The sequence below is a fragment of the Myotis brandtii genome, unplaced genomic scaffold (genome assembly GCF_000412655.1).
Source record: "Myotis brandtii unplaced genomic scaffold, ASM41265v1 scaffold1018, whole genome shotgun sequence".
In the NCBI taxonomy this organism is placed as follows: domain Eukaryota; kingdom Metazoa; phylum Chordata; class Mammalia; order Chiroptera; family Vespertilionidae; genus Myotis; species Myotis brandtii.
This window is the reverse complement of record NW_005353397.1, coordinates 438,158-459,166: the sequence shown is the minus strand read 5'-3', so window position 1 is coordinate 459,166 and position 21,009 is coordinate 438,158. Positions and strand designations below refer to the sequence as shown.

Below are 21,009 nucleotides of genomic sequence, written 5' to 3'. Positions count from 1 at the left end.
TGTGAGATGCATTGGGAATTTCTGAGAAAGGGGTTTGGTAAGTAGTATTTTCCAGGACTTATCTAAACACTAATTCCTTTGGTTGAGTGCCAATAATAAATCTATAATAATAAAAGTGTAATATGCAAATCGACCCAATGACCGAACAGCAGAACCATGTCCAGACAACCTTCTGGACAACCGCGCTATGACATGCCCTGGCGCCAGGCCAGCAAGGTGGGTGCAATTCGGTTGGTCAGGGGGGCCCCCACCATCACCCCATAATCATCCTGCAGAGGGAGGCCCAGGCCACCCTCTTTGGGGTGATTGATGGGGGGGCTCTACAATCGATCGCCCCAAAGAGGGAGGCCAAGGCACCAGCCGGCAGGGTGATCGATGCGGGTGGGGACCTCCATGATCGTCCCAAAGAGGAAGGCCCAGGCCACCAGCCAGCGATGCTGTGGCGGGCGTGCAGGGCCGGCCAGCAATTGCCCCGCAGAAGGAGGCCCAGGCCAGACAAGCAATCAAACCCCACACCTGTCGCCCACAGAGGGAGGTGACTGGTGGTGGGGGCGGGGGAGGACAGTGCCACACAGATGGTAAGCAGTGGTGGGGGCGGGGCCAGCTGCCAGCAGCCGGGGGAAGGAAAGCCCCATAGGCTCTGATCACCAGCCAGGCCTAGGGACCCTTCCCCGAGGGGTACTGGATTGCAAGAGGGCACAGGCCGGGCTGAGGGATACCTCCCATGCACGAATTTTGTGCATCAGGCCTCTAGTATTCTATAAAACACAATTTGGAGGAAAAAAACGGACCACATATTTATAATCCAATCATGAATCTTTGTAAAACATTTTGTCTAAATTATTTTATTTTTAAAGATTCATTTTTGTTTGTTTTTAAATAGTTTAACATGTTTTTTTAAATTTAACTTTATTGTTGAAAGTAGTACAGATATGCAGTTTTTCCTCATTGACCCCTCCACATCACAACCATCCCTCCAAGGCTTTCACACACTATGGTCTGTGTCCCTGGGCTATGCATAAATGCATATAAATTAATCTCTCCCCACCCATCCCAGCCTTCCCTCTGAGATTCATCAGTCCATTATTTTAAATAGCAAATGGAGGTGTGTGGAACATCAAGAATCTGAGTGATTGGGAGAAGAAGAGAAGTTTCTGCCCTTTCTTTGGCCAGTTAAGCTCTTAGTGAGTTTCCTGGCACACAGCTACCTTCCAACTCAAACCTGAGCCTCTCTCAGCTTTCATCACTCAATCAAGAATAATAATCATAATAACCACAAAGCCAATGACTTAGTCCAGTCCTTCTGTTTACACATGAAGAAAACAGAGGCCCAAAGAAGTTATCTCCTTTGCCTGATGTCATTCAGTGAGAAAGTGGCAGAACATGGGACACATAGAAAATTCAATCTTCCACAATATCCAACATTCCCTACATTTGCATTTACTCAATATATACTCCAAATATAATTATATATGCTAAGATAAAGTAGAAAGTCTAAATAAGTATCCATTTGACTCAGATTAAAACACTATTTTTTTTAATTAAATTACAGTAGAACCTCTTACCTCATACTCTGCAAATTTGGTATTTGGGATAATTCAGATAGGCCAAGTAAACATTTCTCTTTTCATTGTTTATGAAGAAGGCACATGTCTAATGTAAATGCGATTTAATTCATGTGATAGACAAAAAGTGATTTTCAAACATCTGAACAATAACCCACCAAAAATTCATGATTTTTTTCATCTATTAACACATTTATAAAAATTTGTTCATGTTTGTTATCTTGAAAAATAAATTGGCACACAAAATATTCCTAATAAGAGAAGTCTTAGGTAAACATGTGTAGAATAATCTCTGCTATTTCCCCATCACCTCACAGAAGTCAATGTTTTGATCAAAGTGGAATCAAACTGTAAAAGTTAGTATCTTAAAGGGGACTATAAAATAAAGCAAATGGCAAGTGGCCTGAAAATATTAATGTCTATCTAATGGAAGAAGTGGGTAAACCTTTGTCTTAGTGACAGAAAAAAAAGTGAACTTTGTAAATCACACATATCTTTTCTGCACTGGGTCCCTTTTTGAATTACTACCCACTCTTTAGGGAGGAATCCCCTCTGCTCCTGCTCTGGGAGCCCTCCCCTCATTTTTGGAAGATCTCTTCCACCCTGTGTGTAGGATCCTTTCTATGCTCGTGGGGGATCCCCTCTACCCTTGGGGGGGGCGGGTGGGCGCAGATCTTTCCTGCTCTTACAATTTTATCTTCCACCCATATGTAATGACTCCCAAATCCATTACTATAGTTGGCTCCAATGAATCTGTAGTGAAGCAGCAAAGAGAAGATAAGAAGGGAAGAAGAGGAAGGTGGTAGGTGTATGCCTTGTACCAGAGGACCTGTTTATATCCCATGGCATATCAAATTAGGCAAATCCTCGCCTTCACCCAAAACACTGATCCTCCACTTTTGTTCTCAATTTCATTTGTTAACACCAGCAATCCATTAGATATATAAACAAGGTGTCAGAGATTCATTCTATTTCGTTCCATTGCCCTCAAAATCAACAGTATATCTATCCAGTTAATATCCAAGATCTGCTGTTTTTACTAATGAGATTCTAATGTTTTCCTTTTTTTCCTGGATAACTCAGAAAGTCTCCTAAATGGTTTGCATGCCTCTGGACTTGTTCCAGCCTCAAACCCATCCTCTATTCAAGAAACCACCCCCCAGAGATCTTTGTAAGACACAAAACTGACTCCATCACATCCTTACTTGAAACCGTCAGCAGCACCATATCATCTACAGGACAAAACCCAAACTCCTTAACAGAAGTTCCAACCTGGCCTCTGTCCACTCCTCACCTTCCCATCACTGCCCCTCATCTCTGTGGTCCGAGAACTGCTTGGGGCTTCCTGTTGTGCCTGTGCTATTTCTGACCTCAGTGCTTTTGTTCATGCTGTCCCCTCATCATCACCTTCATTCTTCAGGATTCAGCTCAGGCATCACCTCCTTCAGGCAGCTTTCTCTGGCTCCTGGGCTAGTCTATCTATCCATTCTCAGTATTTCTATGATAACCTGTAACCTACCACTGACCTTTTATGTAGCTTCCTAACTCTTTCTTTATGGTGTGTCTCATCCTTGAGGGCAGAAAGCAATGTCTTACTCATCTGTGAATGCCCAGTTCCTAGCACAGTGCCAATTACACAATAGATGCTCAATAAATGTCTACCAAATGAATAAAACAAGTAACCAGTTATGACAAGCACAGATCTACTAAGCTAGCCCAGCTTTTCTCTGAGTCCCTCCCCACTACCCAGAACCTTTGCTGAATTCTAGGTAATGGCCTTGGATAATCACATCAATTTGGCGGACACTAGAGATTACGTTAATTTAAACTTCACTATTTTAAATTTCCAAGTCCGTTTTAATTAATGAGGTTTTCTCTGTTGAGATAGTTCAAATGGAATGTTTTCTGAATTGAATTATTCTGATTATGTGCTTCAGTTCTCTGTCACTTTCCATGGGTGGAGCCTTCTACAGTAAATGACAGAGTTTACAATTTTTAAAAGTTCCTGTTGAAGATATTTCTAAGCAGAATATTATAGCCACCTGTTTTCACTCAATCATAACTCCTTTCCTCAGCCAAACCTTTTTAAGTTTGGCCCCGGTCTTATTTTTCCTTCTTTCTTTGGTAATAATCTGAGAAAAAAATCCACTTTGCCATTCTGGAGTGAGTGAAGATTAAAAATGATTAAAACATACTTTATATTGAAGGTGTATCTGCTTTTGGCTCAGAATAACCAACATAATTAAAAAATGCATTTAAACTACACTTCAATTTAGTACCTAGCTTAGTCTTCCTTATGAAATCACTTAGTCTAACCTGCTTAAAGTAAAATAAAATATTTTCAAGTTGAAAGGACCAAAGCTATCACCTAGAGTAAATGCAATCAGCATAATACTTTAGCAGAACATCATGATTATTATAATGCATAACAGTAATAAACATTTCTGCCATTGGGATCCTTCACACTACAGAGGTGGGAAAAGGAGCCTGCCCATGGGCTTATAATCTAAATTAAACAAGCAATATGAGTCGCACAAGTTTCACAGGTGAGAGTTAATTAACATTTTATCCCAAGCAAAGAAAGAAAATGGAAAGAAAATTAAAATCAATACTAACAGCATTGGAATTCATTTCAAACCTTATCAGAGTCATATGTAATGTGAATATAATTGAAAAGGTTTACAACACCACCCCCTTGCTCCTGCACCTACATAGCTAACCCTTTAAAACAGCACATTTGCAGTGTTAATCTTCTATAGCCTCACACAGCCAATAGCAGACATTCCTGGAGACACAAGACAGATAAAGATGAACTCCAGGGACCCACTCCTGTTTTATGACTCAATAATTTTTAATATTTTGTCTTCCCCCACTCCTTATGACTAAGCATCCAACAACAGAAAGCACATTAAACCTCTATCTCACCATGTTTATTCAAATCCTTATTACCAATTGAAATTGACATATGACCATTTAAGCCTCTTGAATACACAGTTGACCCTTAAATAACAAGGGTTTGAATGGTGTAGATCCTCTTATATGTGGACTTTTTTTTCAATAAATATGTCCAATGCTGTAAATGTATTTTCTATTCCTTAGTTTTCATAATAATGTTTCCTCGAACTTTTTATAAAAATCCTATATAATAAAAGCCTAATATGCAAATTGACTGAACAGCAGAACATACGGTGGAACGACCAGTCGCTATGACGTGCACTGACCACCAGGGGGCAGACGCTCAATGCAGGAGCTGCCCCCAGCCCACAGGTCCCAGGCCAGCCAAGGTGGGTGCCAGCTGGGGCCCCCCAACTGCCCCACTGGTCACTCCGCAGAGGGAGGCGACTGCCACAGATTGGCCTTGGTCACTGGCGAGGCCTAGGGACCCTACCCGTGCACAAATTTCGTGCACCAGGCCTCTGGTAGAATATATAATACATATTATGACATACAAAATATGTGTTAATCAACTATCTGTGTTATTGGTAAGGCTCCTTCCAGTCATCAGTAGGCTATAAGTGGTTAAAACTTATATGCAGATTTTGACTGCATAGGGCAGCAGTTCTCAACCTGTGGGTCGTGACCCCTTCGGCGGTCGAACGACCCTTTCACAGGGGTCGCCTAAGACCATCCTGCATATCAGATATTTACATTACGATTCATAACAGTAGCAACATTACAGTTATGAAGTAGCAACAAAAATAATTTTATGGTTGGGTCACAACATGAGGAACTGTATTTAAAGGGCCAGAAGGTTGAGAACCACTGGCATAGGGGATCGGTGTTCCTAACCCTCACATTGATCAAGGATCAACTGTACTTCCATTCTCATAACGTTAGTTTCATTTTCCACCAAGTCATTAAAACACATGTACTAAATAAGGATGAATGCCCAATCAGCTCCCTACCATTTACCAAAAAAAAAAAAAAAATTTAAGTCAATTGGCTTCCAACTCCTAAGCACTGAAGATAATACCAAACATAGTACCCTTACAAAAAAATACAGTGTGCTATTACATAAAAAATATATTAAGACATATTCATGTTAAATCTTGCTCCAAGATTTTCATAATTGAGAATCCCCTTAAGAATTAAGTTGGTATTTTCAAAAAATTCAGAGAATAAAGCATGGCAGTATTCAAAGGTCAGGCAGTATTGTCCATTAATATTTTTTTTTGTTGTTTTACTGGCCCACGGCGCTCACTGGATTCTCTGTGGCCTTACACTCCATCCCAGGAAGGCAAGACAAAGCAAGTTCCCCACCAGACTGCTCTGGGTATGGGAGTCAGTGGCTAGGCAATGACAGCTCACATCCCTGACACAATACATCTAACTGCACAAAAGTACACACAGAGTATAAAAGACAGCCCACACCTAATGGGCTGGGCCAGCTGCAAGATTCACTGTTAACTGCCCCCTCAATGGAACCCTCCTTCTAGACCGGGTAAAGGGCAAACCACTCTCTGGTGTATACCTTCTTACCTGGATGACCAGACCCCATTCTATACACACACACACACACACACACACACACACACACACACGCACATCTGTATTGTGTGGGATGGGAAATAAAAATATCAGTATTTCATACATCCTAAGTAGTTTTATATCATCCACATAAGAGAACTAGAACAACAATAACAAAATACAACAAATGGTATGGAAAACACCTTCTGTAGCAAACAAAGAGCAAAGACCAACAGCAATTGCTATGCAGGAAGGTCAGTAACTGTGTTATTGAAAAACACCATCAGCTCAGTTATTTTCCACACAAAGAACTGAAAGATAATAACCTCTATACACAAACGAATCTTGGGCTTTACAAACATGTCAGGAGCATCAAAAGGCATTACAGAAAGCCACCTCCAACGTGGTGATTTATCCTGGACTTTGTCTGAATGTTCCAAAGAGAGACAGAGACCCAGATTTTCAATGCACCAAAGGCGTTGTCCTTTAAAGAGCTTTGCCATCTTTCCTTGTACCATAGACTTGTTTTCCAAATTCAATTGTTCAGACCCCTGACCTTCAGTTTGAAGCCCACACCAAGAAACTCTCTGTAGCTTAGACAAGGAAAAAAGCTGCAGAATTTTTATGTGTTGAATTGCATTCCCCAAAATGCTATGTTGAAGCCCTTATGTCCAGTACCTGTAAACCTGACTTTACTTGGAAATTGGGTCTTTTAAATTATGATCCAATTAAGATGAGATCATCAGGTGGGCCCTAATCCACTGTGACTTTATAAGAAGAGAAAGATACGGACACAGGAGGGGAGACTCCATGTGACAACCAGGGAAGAGATGAGAGTGCTGGGGAGCTCAAGCCAAGAAAGGCCAGGGATTGCCAACACCCCCAGGAGCTGGCATGAGAGAGGAAGGATTCTCCCCCCAGAGGTGTCAGAGGAAACATGGCTTAATCTCAGACTCATGGTCTCTAGAATTATGAGACAACCAGTATTTGTTGTTTTAAGTTACCTGTTCCTGGGCACTTTGTTACAGCAGCCCTAGGAAACTAATACGAGGATGGTCTCTCCCACTCCCCGTTCCAGCAGAACTTCATGAAGATCAATATTGATGGGCAGACTGAATTGAGGCCAATGAACTCCTCTGTAACCTAACCCAATGGATAAGATCCCCTCAAATCAGAAATTCTTATCTGTAACCAAGAGATAAATGAAAAGTCATTACTGCCATTCACCACCTTCAAATCTGAAAGTATCTCTGGAAACTGCTGGGGTTCCCTGCCTTCCTTTTCTAGGGGAATTGTCGTGGGGAAGGCAATGAGGCAAACCCAGAAGTGCAAGCAATCAACTTCTGACCCTTGTCAACTGCTCCGCAAAACACCCGGATCTAAAGACCTTCAGTAACGTGCTGTTTTACCATCTGCAGGTATGAGCACAGAGATAATGACAACTCTATATCATTTAATGAAATCACAGCACACACCACCAGCAATTGGGGAAATTGAGCATTCCTGTTAGAGAGACTATAATAACGTCCAATGTAAAGGAGATTCCAGTTTGCTCTGCCTGGAACAAAGCTTTATCGGATATCTCTTAAAGACACAAAATCAGAGAACTTGCTCTTAGGGACTAGTTACATTTTTAGAGATCTCATATCATAATCTTATAGGTAAGAAAAATCATGCTCAGGATACATCTTGAAGATACGATTGCCAACCTTGATTTAGGCAGGCTTTCTACCAGACGGCTGCTATCTATCGGCTTCTCTGTCTCTGAAGGCGGGTGGGAGTGTGTGACTGTATTGTTTGTAATGTACTTTTAGATATCTCAGCTAAAGCCAATTTTATGTCAGAATTTCTTTTCAAAGACCTAGCATTTTAAAATGGAAAATGAGTTTAGGAAAATAGAGAATGTATTCCTATGCTATAAAATATTAATAAAAATGCTCAATGTTTAAATGTATCAGAAATCATGACATTTAAAGGAACAATCCAGTAGCTGGGCCTTTAAAGACCACAATTACAACTTGGCTTTTCTGAACAGACACAAAAAATTCCTCTCTGCTATATATAACAAAACAATAATGCAATCAATAAAACACATTATGGTATTTACCAAACTGAAACAAACAATAAAATTTATTACCAGTCATTTTTAATAATACAAATATTTGTGGAATCAGAAAGTATGAAAGGAAAAAGGCAAATTTGGAGAAAAATAAGATGTGAAATAAAAAAGACCATGGGGAAAAGGATTCAAAACCCCCAAGTTGGATGACACATCAGGAGGTCATTCAGGTTAAGGCTTAAAACAGCGTAGGCCTCCTTCCACTTAGTACTGACCACAGCACAGGCACTGATGTGAAGAATCTCTGCTTCCTCAGACTTCCCGTAAAAGTGCAACATTAAAGATGGTAAAGTGAGCAATAGAGAATGATGATCAAAACCCATTTTCAGGAATAACTCCTTCTATTTACCTCCTTTTATTGATTTTTTTAAACCTGCTTTGCCCTCTCTCGGTCAGCTGGGTAGCAGAGAACATCGTTTAATGTATCCTATTGATTCAATTGCACACATTTATACTTGTGCAGAAACTTCTGCTATAGTGCACTTATTGATCTTTTCATTATTAATGCAGGCCAGAAAACCTGAAGAGCTTTGTTGTAAATATTTTCTTTTATTTTCCCAAAGAAAATTATCAGAATTTTCAGCAAATCAAGCATGGTAGTTGCTTAAAGACCTTTAAAAAGCTAGTCAACAGGCTATGTTTCAGAGGTGATAGCAATAAGAATGTTTTCCTAAAGTCAGAATCATACAACATTGAACAACTCATTGAATGAAAATGTTTTTTGTTTTAATTTCTAGGAATATTACTGACACGTCCTTAATTTGGCCCTGAGAGTGGCCAAATAGTGTACTATTTCCATGTGACCATATTCAAGTTACATAGAGCTCATCGGGTAAGCGAGCTTTCTGGAAAAATTGCCACACCAAATTCAGACCTGTGCTAACAGCTGTGGATAAACTGTGAAGTGGCTTGTAGTATCTGGTGAATTATTTTATCACACTTAAAGTAGTTCTTAATATTTTGTCTCTAATCTGCAGCATGGCCCTCTAGCTCTAGAGAAAGACTCATTCTCACAAAGATACTTTGTAATGAATTAACAACAGAAGTTAAAGAGACTAGCTGGGGGCAGTGGGGTTGGGGGGATTTGTTTGGAATAAGCCCTAAGGCTGTAATGAAAAGTGGGTTCTGGGGCCTTTAGTAGAAGTGGAAGGGGTGGTTCTGAGCCCTTATTGAAGACATGGGAGGCAGCAAAGACACTGGATTTGAGGTAGAAAGGATAAAACATTGGCTGGTTATACTTTCTTATCCAAACTCATCCCTCATTCTCCCCGCAGATCCCACTTTAGGGATAGTTGACTTAAAAATAGTCAACTTAGACTTGGATGAATCAAGTGAACAAGAGATAGAAACCTAATACAGGTCAGGTCTACTCTGACTCTGCCATAGAAGATTAATACTGACGATCAGCAAATATATTTCCCATTACAACTAGTACTTTCCAATATCAAGGCAATGATATATGTAATAAAATCTAGTATAGCCTCTGAAAGACATCCCAGAAACATGGATCAAATTGGGAAACATTTGCATTGCTACATAGCCTTGTCCTTTAGGTTTTCCCAGACAATAGTGGGAAGAACTGCTACTTCTGGCCTAAATGGTCCTGAATATTAATAGAGTGGCTATATATCTTGGAGTATTTATAGTAAATACCAGACAGCCTGGGCATTGGGCTCCTGACAACACAGACTTCCTCAAGCAAGTGTTGGTCTGGATCTCTGGGAAATGTCTGCATTGCTCAGCAGTGGCAATAAACGCTTGACTAGTATGACAGATTCAACTCTTCCGAGCTCCACTGTTCCTGAGCACAGTAACCTGGTTCAGGTAGGTGGGAGCCCTTCCTCAGAAGTGATCTCACTGGCCAAGGACACCACCCAGGTGCACAAGTTATATCCATTACCCAGAATGCATATTGAACATATTTGCATACCATGAGTGAAAAAAGCAGGATGATATATTCAACAAGAAGAGATCTGGCTTGACCTTCTAGAAAAGACCACCAGCTTAAAAGTCTGGTATCTATATATACAAATGTTATCAAGCAAGATATAATTTGTGAGTATCATGAATGTACCTTGACTTTTATTACTTAGAATCCATGGATAGCTAATTGCAATCACACTGAACACACAATGGGCTCTTACATAGCAAACATGCCAAATAATGGGGGGTCTGATTCCTATTCTGTTCAACATCCCATGCTCGGGATCTGCCTCATTTGAACCAATTCTAATAGAACTGGGAGTATGATTTTAAACCATTTTTCTCTTCCTTCTATAGAATTTTTTACCTTAATTTAAACCTAAATATATCACCATAACTAGTTTCCTTGAAAATCTTGTGTATTTTAAATGAAAATGTGTAGAAAATGTTATTAATAAGATGGCATTTTCCAAATATTAATATAAACCATTGGGAATACCACATTATTTTATTTTATAGTGTGAATAGTTTCAAAAGCCCTTTTACCCAAGCTCAAAGAACACACAGTATGTGATATAGCCAAGAGTAAAATAATTTTATAAATTAAGCCTTAGTATTTTAAATGTGTCTTTAATCCATTTTAACATAACAATATACAGCTGTACAGTCAAATATATAGTCAAACAATCTAGTAATTTAAGGAAAAGCTCTGTGACATTATGTGAAAAAGAAAAAAAAATGTCTTACACCAAAAACACCTATTTTATGATTAACTGCCTTTCTCTAGTGCCATATATGGATTTGCAATGGCATTAGTTTTTAAATTGTCAATTTTAAAGATTAATTGGTAAAAGTAATATTAAACCATCCCTCACCCACATTTAAATAGAAATGTTTTCATTCACTACTTTTCAAAGAGATATGACATCCAAATAATAATCCTTTCATTGCATATCATTAGAAATGTTCAAAATAATAATAAAATGAGTTAATGTCTAACAGGCATACCAAGGTGACAACCGATTTTTCTTGGGTTATGTTTCTTCACTTCCTTTTCATGATACCTAATAATAACAAGCATATATTGATTCTTTTTTGACCTCAAAAATTCTGAAACTGTCTCATCTACTCACACAGGTTTTGCTAACCAGTAACTCAATTCTTAAGAAGGTCCAGCACTAACACTCACTCTAATTAAAGCTGCAAAGAAAGAGGCGCTGCCTATTAAGCAGCCCTCTTCTGCTTCACTAGTTCCTTCAGGCGGTTTCCTCTCTGAACCTGTTTCTCAACTAGCACCCAAGACCCTCACCCTCCAAATTCGTGTCTTAGTAAGCTTGCCCCATTACGGGCAGAATCTACCATCCAAAACTTGAACTGATCTGCAAAGGCCCATTATAAAAAAAAATTTAAAAAATCTATCCTATTTCACATTTCTACTGTTTCCTGGGTTTCAGGTAGCTAATCACAGTAACTGATACCAACTGTTCAATAACAAACTTACATTGATTCCTTCATTCAACAAGTATCCTCTGAGCATATGCTACATGCCAGCACTCTTCTGGGTTCTGGGATGTATTGGTGAAAAATACCAGACCAAACTTCTTGCCTTCGTGAGAGATTAACACAATACATAAATGAATTAATTAATATATATGCATGTACATATGTGCATGTATATATTCTGTTAAATGGTTCTAAAAGCACTAAAGAAAAATAAGAGAAGAGCTATTGTAATGAGGTTGCATTTTAAATAAGATGATTAGATAAGGTGATAGCTGAATAAAGAGCTGAGAAAAGTGAGAAAGTCATGTGGATAGTTACAGGGGAAAGCATTCCAAGCAGAGGAAACAGCAGACTCCTAAGTAATGAGTTAGAAATCTTAACATTTCTGAGAAACAGAAATGAGTCCAGTGTGTCTAGAGTTGGGGTAAATAAAGCAAAGTGTGTTCAAGTCAAGGAGACACCAAGCACCACTGTAAAGACTTTGCTTTTACTCTGAATGAAAAGGGCAGCTATTGGAGGGTTTTGAGCAAAGGAGTAATATCATTTATTATTTTTAAAACATCTGTATTGAAATATAATTGACATAGCATTCATTAAGCCATTTAAAGTGTACAATTCAGTGGTTTTTAGTCTAGTCCAGCCGTGGGCAAACTACGGCCCGCGGGCCGGATCCGGCCCGTTTGAAATGAATAAAACTAAAAAAAAAAAAGACCGTACCCTTTTATGTAATGATGTTTACTTTGAATTTATATTAGTTCACACAAACACTCCATCCATGCTTTTGTTCCGGCCCTCCGGTCCAGTTTAAGAACCCATTGTGGTCCTCGAGTCAAAAAGTTTGCCCACCCTTGGTCTAGTCACAGAGTTGTGAAACCATCACCACAACTCAGATCCCATCTGGAGCTGACAGGATCAACTTTAGAATATTTCATCACTCACTCTAAAAAGAAACCCCATACCCCTCAGCAGCCACTCCCTCTGCCACAAACAGGTCACATACTTTCTATCTCCACAGATTTGCCTATTCTGGACATTTCATACAAAAGGCTTCCTGCAATATGTGGCCTTTTTGACTGCCTTCTTTCACTTAGTCTTAGAATAATGTTTTCAAGGTTCATCCTTGTTACAGCATGTATCAGTATTTCCTTTCCTTTTATTGCTGAATTAACATACCATGTTTTGTCTACCCATTCATCCATTGATGAGCATTTGAGTTGTTTCCACCTGTTAGTTATTATGAATAATGCTTTGTAAACACTTGTGTACTAGTTTTTATGTAGACAATACACTCAATTCTCTAGGGTAAGTATCTAGAGAGTGAAATTGCTGGGCTATATGGTAACTCCATGCTTAACCCTTTGAGGAACTGTCAAACTATTTCCCAAAGTGGACAAACATTTTACATCCCACCACCAGTGTATGAGTGTTTCAAACTCTCCATATCCTCAACACTTGCAATTACCTGTCTTTTTATCATAGCCATCTAAATTGGCATGGCGTGGCATCTCATAGTGGTTTCTATTTGAATTTCACATATGGCTAATAACAGTGAGCATCCTTTTGTTTGCTTATTGATCATTTATATATCTTTGGAGAAATATCTATTCAGATCCTTTGATCACATTTAATTAGGTTATGACTTTTATTGAGCTGTAGGAGTGCTTTACATATCCTATCTACAAGTCCCTTATCAGATATATGATTTCCAAATATTTTCTACCATTTTGTGAGTTGCCTTTTCACTTTTTCATGGTGTCCTTTACACAAAATGTTGATTTAAATTTGGATGAAATCTAATTTATCTATATTTTTTCTTTTGTCACTTGTGCTTCTACTATCACATTTTAAAAACTGTTGTCTACTCCAAGATCATGAAGATTTACATCTATTTCATTTTTAAGGGTTTTATAATTTTAGCTCTTACATTTAGGTCTTTAATCCATTTTGAATGAAAGTTTGTATATGGTATGAGAGAATGGGATCTATCTAACTTTATTCTTTTGCACTTAGAAATCTAGTTGTCCTAAACTATTTGCTTAAAAGACTGTTCTTTCCCCCATTGAATTATCTTGGCACCCTTGTTGAACTTACATTTTAACAGAATTTGTCTAGCTGCTGTATTGCGAATAGGCTAAATGGGCAAGGGTGGAAGTAGAGAGAACAGCCAAGAGATTACTATGATAAATCATAGTGATCTCAACCAAGAGAATACAGTGGAAGTGGTGAGAAGTAGTCAGATTTGGGATACGTTTCAAATTCTGGAGCTGATAGGATCTTCTTAGAGATTAGATGTGGGTGTGAGAGAAAGAGAAAATTTGAAGTTGACTCCAATATATTTTTTTTTATTTTAAAATCAGTCAGGCTGCAATTTTGGTCTGGGGGAGAGCAACATGATCACCCTGGATGCTATATTAAGAACACAGCAGCAGGGTGAAGAGAGAAGCAGAGGGACCAGTCAGAAAGCTGCTGAGATACTCCTTCATTGAGAATCTGTTCAGATTATCATTAGTACATCTTAGAGACATCATGACTCACCCCAAATAATGAATTATGAGAACTACAAATCTCACCACAGGCCAATGGAGGAGATATCACAGGCTAGATGGGATTTGGGGCACCCCTCAGAATACACTCCTCCAAAACATTTTTACTGGAAGACAGGAGAGCCTCATTTCCTATTTGCTCAGAAACTGTTTTAAGCAGCTTTTGAAGTAGATTTTCTAATAGGTGCAGCCCAGGGGGTTCTTAGGCATAAATCTTTAAGTTCTACTAAATCCCCTTGAGAAGATGGTCAGCGCGCTGCACTGGAGGGAAGCACTATCTGTAGTGTCTCCTGAAGAGACTCAGGCGTCCTTCCCCTGGCCTGGGGAGGCAGGTGTGGCAGGATTAAGTACTGCAACACAAGGAGGAAACAGAAGCTTAAAGCTGTCTTTGTCTGCATAAAAGGATAATTTTTCTTCTGGACTTAGCAGCTTCCCACTCTCTTCTATCCTAGACAAGATTTCCATTTCAGGGAAAATCTACTGAGTTCACAGGACATAAGGAATGGTTAGTGGTCCTTTCCAGTGAACGCATGAGGCTTCGAGGCTTCTCTAAAACACATTTGAGCAACCCCTGAACTATCTCTGAGAACCTGTTACACAAACAGGCAAAAATCTCCACTCAAGACCCTAATAAGCCCCTCAAGTAATTTTTTTTCAGTGAACCAACAGCTAATGAGAAAGCTGTACCCCTCGGCAATAGAGATATCCGGAGCAAAGGAGGCCAGACTACCCAGTCAAGGATTTCTAAGGCACACAAAGGGGAATGTAGATCTGTCCCCAGGCCTGGAGACAAGACAGAAGCCAAATGGGATCCTGGAATAAGCTGTTATGCAGTTACATGTAGAGGAATGAAAGACTTGCGATGAATCACTCCAGGAACTGATATTAAAACAAACAACCCGAATGTAAATATGGAGACTATTTACTTCAATTAAGTCTAAGCTACAGGAGTGTGAACTTTAATGTTTCCTCAGTGTACAGCTCTGCCAGCGCTTTCACCATTATTAAAGTGTGTTTATACAGGGTCTGGCTTTTCATCTATTATGGAAAAATTACATCTTGCCAACAGCACTACAGAGGCCTAAACACAGTAAATCCTCCACTGACCTTGAACCCAAGCTAAAGCAAATAGTCACTCTCCTTGGTTCTGAACTGCCTAAATAATGCACTGCATAAATGGCTCTGAATATAAATTACATCTACAATGCATCTTGGCATTCATGGATTACCAACAGGGTATACTCCTTTTTGTAGAGGACAGTATTTGTAGAGGCACTGCAATGTGGAGAAAATTCTTAGGGAGATAACTGAAAAGCCACTCAGCCACAATGATGATCACGTACTAGTACGTATTAAGCACTAAGAGTGTGGGTGCTGGGTCTTCCGCCTCTATTCAGAAGGTTTCACAAGAGCACAGGGAAAAGAAGTTGCTTAGCAGAGAATATGTAAGAAGAGAGGCAACTGTAATGGAAAGGTTGAGCCAGTAAAGTATCATGAGATGGGTAACAGAAAGCAGGAGAGTAGAAGTCAAAAACATCAACCAGGAAATCAATATAATGGAAACTGACTTTTCCATTAGAACCACCAACAAAGTTTATCAACATGGAAAAAGTGCTTATAAAATAAGCCTAGATAATAAAAGGCTAATATGCAAATTGTACCCTCAACCAGGAGTTCAACAAGGAGTTCGACCAGAGGGCAGGGCTGGCAGCCAACTGCCCCTGGCCCCTCCTCCCAGCCAGCCCCACCCCTGATCCCCCCCCCCCCAACTCCAACCGAGGTGGGCCAGCCGGACCCCACCTGTGCATGAATTCATGCACCAGGCCTCTAGTGTTAAATGATAAAAGATATAAAATGATAAATACACTGTGGTTAAAACAATGTATATAAAAGGCTGAATTGTGGGAGGGAATATAGAAAACTCTAAACCACTAGATGTGAGTAGTAGAATAACAAACATAGTTTTCTTTGAAAATTCCCTTTAATCTTATTGTAGATACACTTATTTACACACACACACACACACACACACACCCTATATTTTATAGGCAATTAGAGTATATATGAATATTGATTGCAGCTCTGTGATGATTAAAAATGGGAAACTCAAATATCCATCTATAAGAGACAGATTAAATAAATTCTTACATGTACAAAAAATGACCTCCTATATCACTTTAAAAATTCCAGTATATCTATTTTTGTTAACATGAAGATATACCTATGGGATATGACCAAGTAAAATTCTTTAAAGCAAGTGGCAGAAACATATGCATGATATAATCATTTATATGAAAATAAAGATCTGTATTAATGTCTGTTGGTCTATACACAGGAAATAAAGCATTTGGCGTAATAGACACTACATGAAGGGGAAATTATGGGATTTCATATTTTTATTTTCTACATTATTGCATTTATGAAATGTTGGAATTTTGTATACCTTTGTATTATATGTCATTGGAAAACTTAAAGAGTAAGAATTGAATTAAAAATGTTAAAAACAACTGGTATATGGGGACAAACTTTTTAGAAGTTTATTTTAGGGTAATGAGGGATAAAATCTAAGAGAAGTTTTGAAGAGCAGAGGGTGATTAGGGATAGGGAGGGCAGGCTAGCCAGGCAGGGCAACTAAGGAATGAAAATAGGTGGTCATGCTGAGCTCTAACCTGAACAGATATTAACCAATCACCCTAAGCTGATGGGTAGCAAGAGTATGAAAACCACCAGAACATAAAGGAGAAGGTATTTCACAGGGTACAAAAGCTCACTGTTCATCTGCAGAGTTCTGGCAAAAAGTAATTGTGGATTTCTAAAAGGTAAAAGAGAAGAGGTGACAAAAACATGGAAAAGTGAGGTTGAGAATGAATGGGAAATGGTAAATAAAACAGCACAAAAGAAAAACAGAAGAAGAGTAAACAGAATTTATGAGCAGACTCAGAACATATGGCCAATTTACCAAAAGCCAGTCAAGCACAAAGTAATCTGACTCCAAATCCATTAACCTGAAATCCACTTTCTTGCTTCCAAATAGCAATCTGAACTTCAAAATGCAGTTTGTCTGCCCTTAACAAGTTCAGCAAATTTCAGTTGAAAATCACTGTTCCTATATATCATGTTAATCTGTGTCACGGTGTCTTACAAGTTCCTGGGAATCAGGCAGCTAAATTGCTCAGTTACTGAGCCCTCCCCTCCAGGGGGTAAGGCTGGAAGAGCTGTAAGAGTAGGTGGTACCACTCAGTATAAAAAGTAAAATGATTTGCTCTACCACTTACACGCACATCAAAACCACTGCATACCTCAGATTCCTAGACTAAAAATTGGATATAATTTCAAAGAACTATGGAATTATAATTGATAGACAAATTGATAACTCAGTGCCTGGGACATAGTAGACAATAAATATTTCTGAATGAAAAAATGAACCAATGTGGTATGGTATAATATGATACTATTATTGTGCATGAAAAGAAGATATGGGGAAGGGTAATAGGCTAATAGATCCTATCATGGTAGCAAAGTCAATAAATTTACTTTCAGAATCAAAGTTTCCCATTTACTGCTTTTATTACTGTTATTGCCCTTCATGAGCAGGATTCCTAGGCAGTGTCATCCCATCCTCAACCTTGAAAGTGTATTTCTGCTGCTGTCAACTCTCTTTAGAACTGTAAGATCTAAGATAGGGCTGAGTCTTCATACTTCATGAGTAGGCAAATAACCAATTAACAACATAAAGGCATTTCCAGGCCTTCCTCAGGCTCAGGGAGAACCTCTACAGGGTGGCAGTAAAGGGGAACCCAGACCGTTTGGCAATGTTGAGGCACAAAGTTTTGAGGATCTAGATGTAAACAGCACATCCACTTGGATAACTTCACTTGAAGAGCATAAGATTAACCAAAACGCTCTAGAGTATGTTAATCTGGGTTCATGGATCCCAAAGGGGTCCATAGATAGAATTCATGGAGGTACTTAAACTCAGATGGGGAAAAATTAGATCTATATTTTCACCAATAGCTAGATGAAATTTAGCATTTGCTTCAGTTATGAATTTAGACAACAAATCAGGATAGCATTGGCAGCACTTGTGCAACTGTCACCAAAAGAAATCATAGGAATTTTCATATCGCATTGTAATTGTTGATATTTCAAAATATCGTCCAGGTTCATAACCAGTTTATAATTACAGTGGCCATTATGCCCAAAGCAAGATCTAATAGAATATGTTAGTAAAGAAGCACATGTATTACCACAAAACAAATTTGTTTTAATAATTCGATAACTCCTTCAATATAACCGGTTCCTTGTCATCCTATGTATTTTAGTTTATGTATGCACATACTTTACTCGAGAAGAAGGACATAGACTCTACCAGATAATCAAAGATGCCCATGACACTACACTGCCCAATAATTCAAGCATTGTTCAGGCACCAGTCCCATTGCTTGAAACATTTTTTAATGTGAAGATAAAATCATTTGAAAATCTGCAACCATTCTGATATGTTTGAGTTATTTATTTTAACTAAAAATTCAAAATTAATGGTATGACTTATATAATAGAGCTGCTTATACATGAAACAGTCCAATTTTGGTTCTTTTCATTACCTTTTAGCTCAAGATTAAAAACAAAAGCATTTGAGTCAAGGACTTGGCTTTGAATCCTGTCTCAAATTTACTATCTGGCCTTGAGCAAGCCAGTAAACCTCTCTAAGCCTCATTTTTCTCATCTACAAAATGTGAATGATAATACCTGCTTCAAACATTATGAAGAGGATTAAATAAAATGTGCAAAACACTACATAGTACATGCAAAGTACTTAGCACAGTACCTGGAATAGTAAGTACTCAATAAATTGCAGCCATGTTACTGCTTTATATTAGCTCTTAATGCCATTTAAATCATAACTTACATCAAGTCTTTAAGATGATTTCTTCAAAAGATTATATAATTAAGAGGCAATATCATACATCGTATCAGAACACAGACTCTAACATCAGACTGCCTGGGTTTGAATTTTCCTCCAACACTTACAAGCCATGTAATACCAAGTTAAGTTATTTCATTTCACTGAAATTCAGTTTCTAGATATGGAAAATATTAGGATCTACCTCATAGGATTGTTTAAGCATCAAATTAGTAACAATATGTAAAGTACATTAAAAAGTGCCCAGCACACAGTAAATACTTTGTAATTATCAGCTATCATCATCATCATCATCATCATTGGTTATATAATGGCTATTATATAATGGTTTCTCATCAAGTTACACAGAACATTTTTCTGCCTCCTTTATCTGAATTTTATTAAGATCTATTACAAATGGAGTCAGTCCCATTTAAATGAAATTATTTATGTGAATATATTTTGATGTTAATAAGAGCAAGGCAGGAGGCATATTCAGCTACAATTATTCCTGGGAGGGATTAAAAAGACCCCACTTCCCATAGCTCTTTAACCAAGTCAAAGCCTATTCAGGAAAGGTTTTCTAAAGTTTGAAATGCTTATTTTTTTATAACAGACTTGTGTCATATTTAGATAAACATAACTTTGCTTTAGTATCTTTAAACAGGTATGGAGAGGGGCCCCAGGCTGGAGCTCACCTTGGAGAAAGGAGCCATGGGAACGCTGGGCTCGATGACAACAGCAAGGGCCACGTCCGCATCACGGGAGCAGAGAGAGGCACCTATTTCCCAGCAGGGGACTGGCCTTGCTCCTCACCTGGCAATTAGTAGGGTTTGACTTCATTTAAAACCTACACAAACCCCTGATCTCTGAGAATGTGCCTGACGTTATTTTCTGAACTAGGAGTCACAGTAAAAACAATAATAATGATAATAAGAAACACATTCAGTTCCCTCCATATTTTAAGGTAGTTGAATAATTAGCAACTCAACAAATAGTCATCAACAGCTAAATTTTAAAACAAATGAAATTATTCTCACCATCATTTCATTTCATTGTATTTTATTTATGAGTTTAAGAATCCAGGATTCTTTGCTGAATATATTAATCCTCCCAGCATATAAAATGGATATTAAAATCAAATGATGATGTATATACCCTAATAATTATAATCTACTAGAGGCCCAGCGCACAAAATCATGCGGGTAGGATCCCTAGGCCTAGCCTGCGATCAGGGCCATTTCTGCCCTGTTTGCCAGTCCCCAGGAAGTCGCCTCCGCTGCCAGGACGGGTAGGTCGCAGGCATGCCCCACAGCTTCCCTCAGCACCCCTCCGCTGCCAGGACGGGTAGGTCGCAGGCATGCCCCGCAGCTTCCCTCAGCGCCGCAAGCCCCAGCAGCAGTGGCAGCAGCAGCAGCGTGAGTGGCCCTGAGTGGGCAGCGTGTTCCATCAGCGGCCGGCCAGGTGCACGCGCATGGAGGTGACGTCGCCTGCACCCACTTTCCCGCTGGCCTGAACCCCCAAGCAGCCGCGCGTGATGGAGGTGAAGTCGCCGCGCCCACTTTCCTACAGGCCTGAGCCCCTGAGCAGCTGGGGATGAGCTGGGGATCCCAACGGCCTGACAGCCAGCCTGGTCCTCCTGCCACCCACCCAGGTTCCCCCCGTTCACCATCCCTGATCCATTGGAGCCTGCGGGCCAGGGGGAGAGACAAGAGATCAGCTGTTCTGCCCACTCGCCAGTCCCCAGTCCTGCCCTGCTGCCACCCACCCGCTTCCCCATTTGCCTGCAGGTGGGAGTGGGGGGACAGGGGAGGTGGGGGAGGGGAGGGAAGGGACCGAGGGGGGGGAGGGGAGGGAAGGGACCAAGAGGTGGTCAATGCACCTCATGGCAACTGGTTGAGCAGTCATTCCAGTCGTTACGTTTATGGTCCCTGGCCTTTTATTATATAGGATAATAATAAAAGCGTAATATGCTAATTAGAACAG

General features: G+C 39.5%; 1 protein-coding gene across 1 annotated transcript in view; it reads right to left on the bottom strand.

Moving 5' to 3' along the window:
* ENOX1 (ecto-NOX disulfide-thiol exchanger 1) overlaps positions 1–21,009 on the bottom strand; it is a 564,230-nt gene that overhangs the window by 534,545 nt on the left and 8,676 nt on the right. The gene's annotated exons all lie outside the window — the stretch shown is intronic.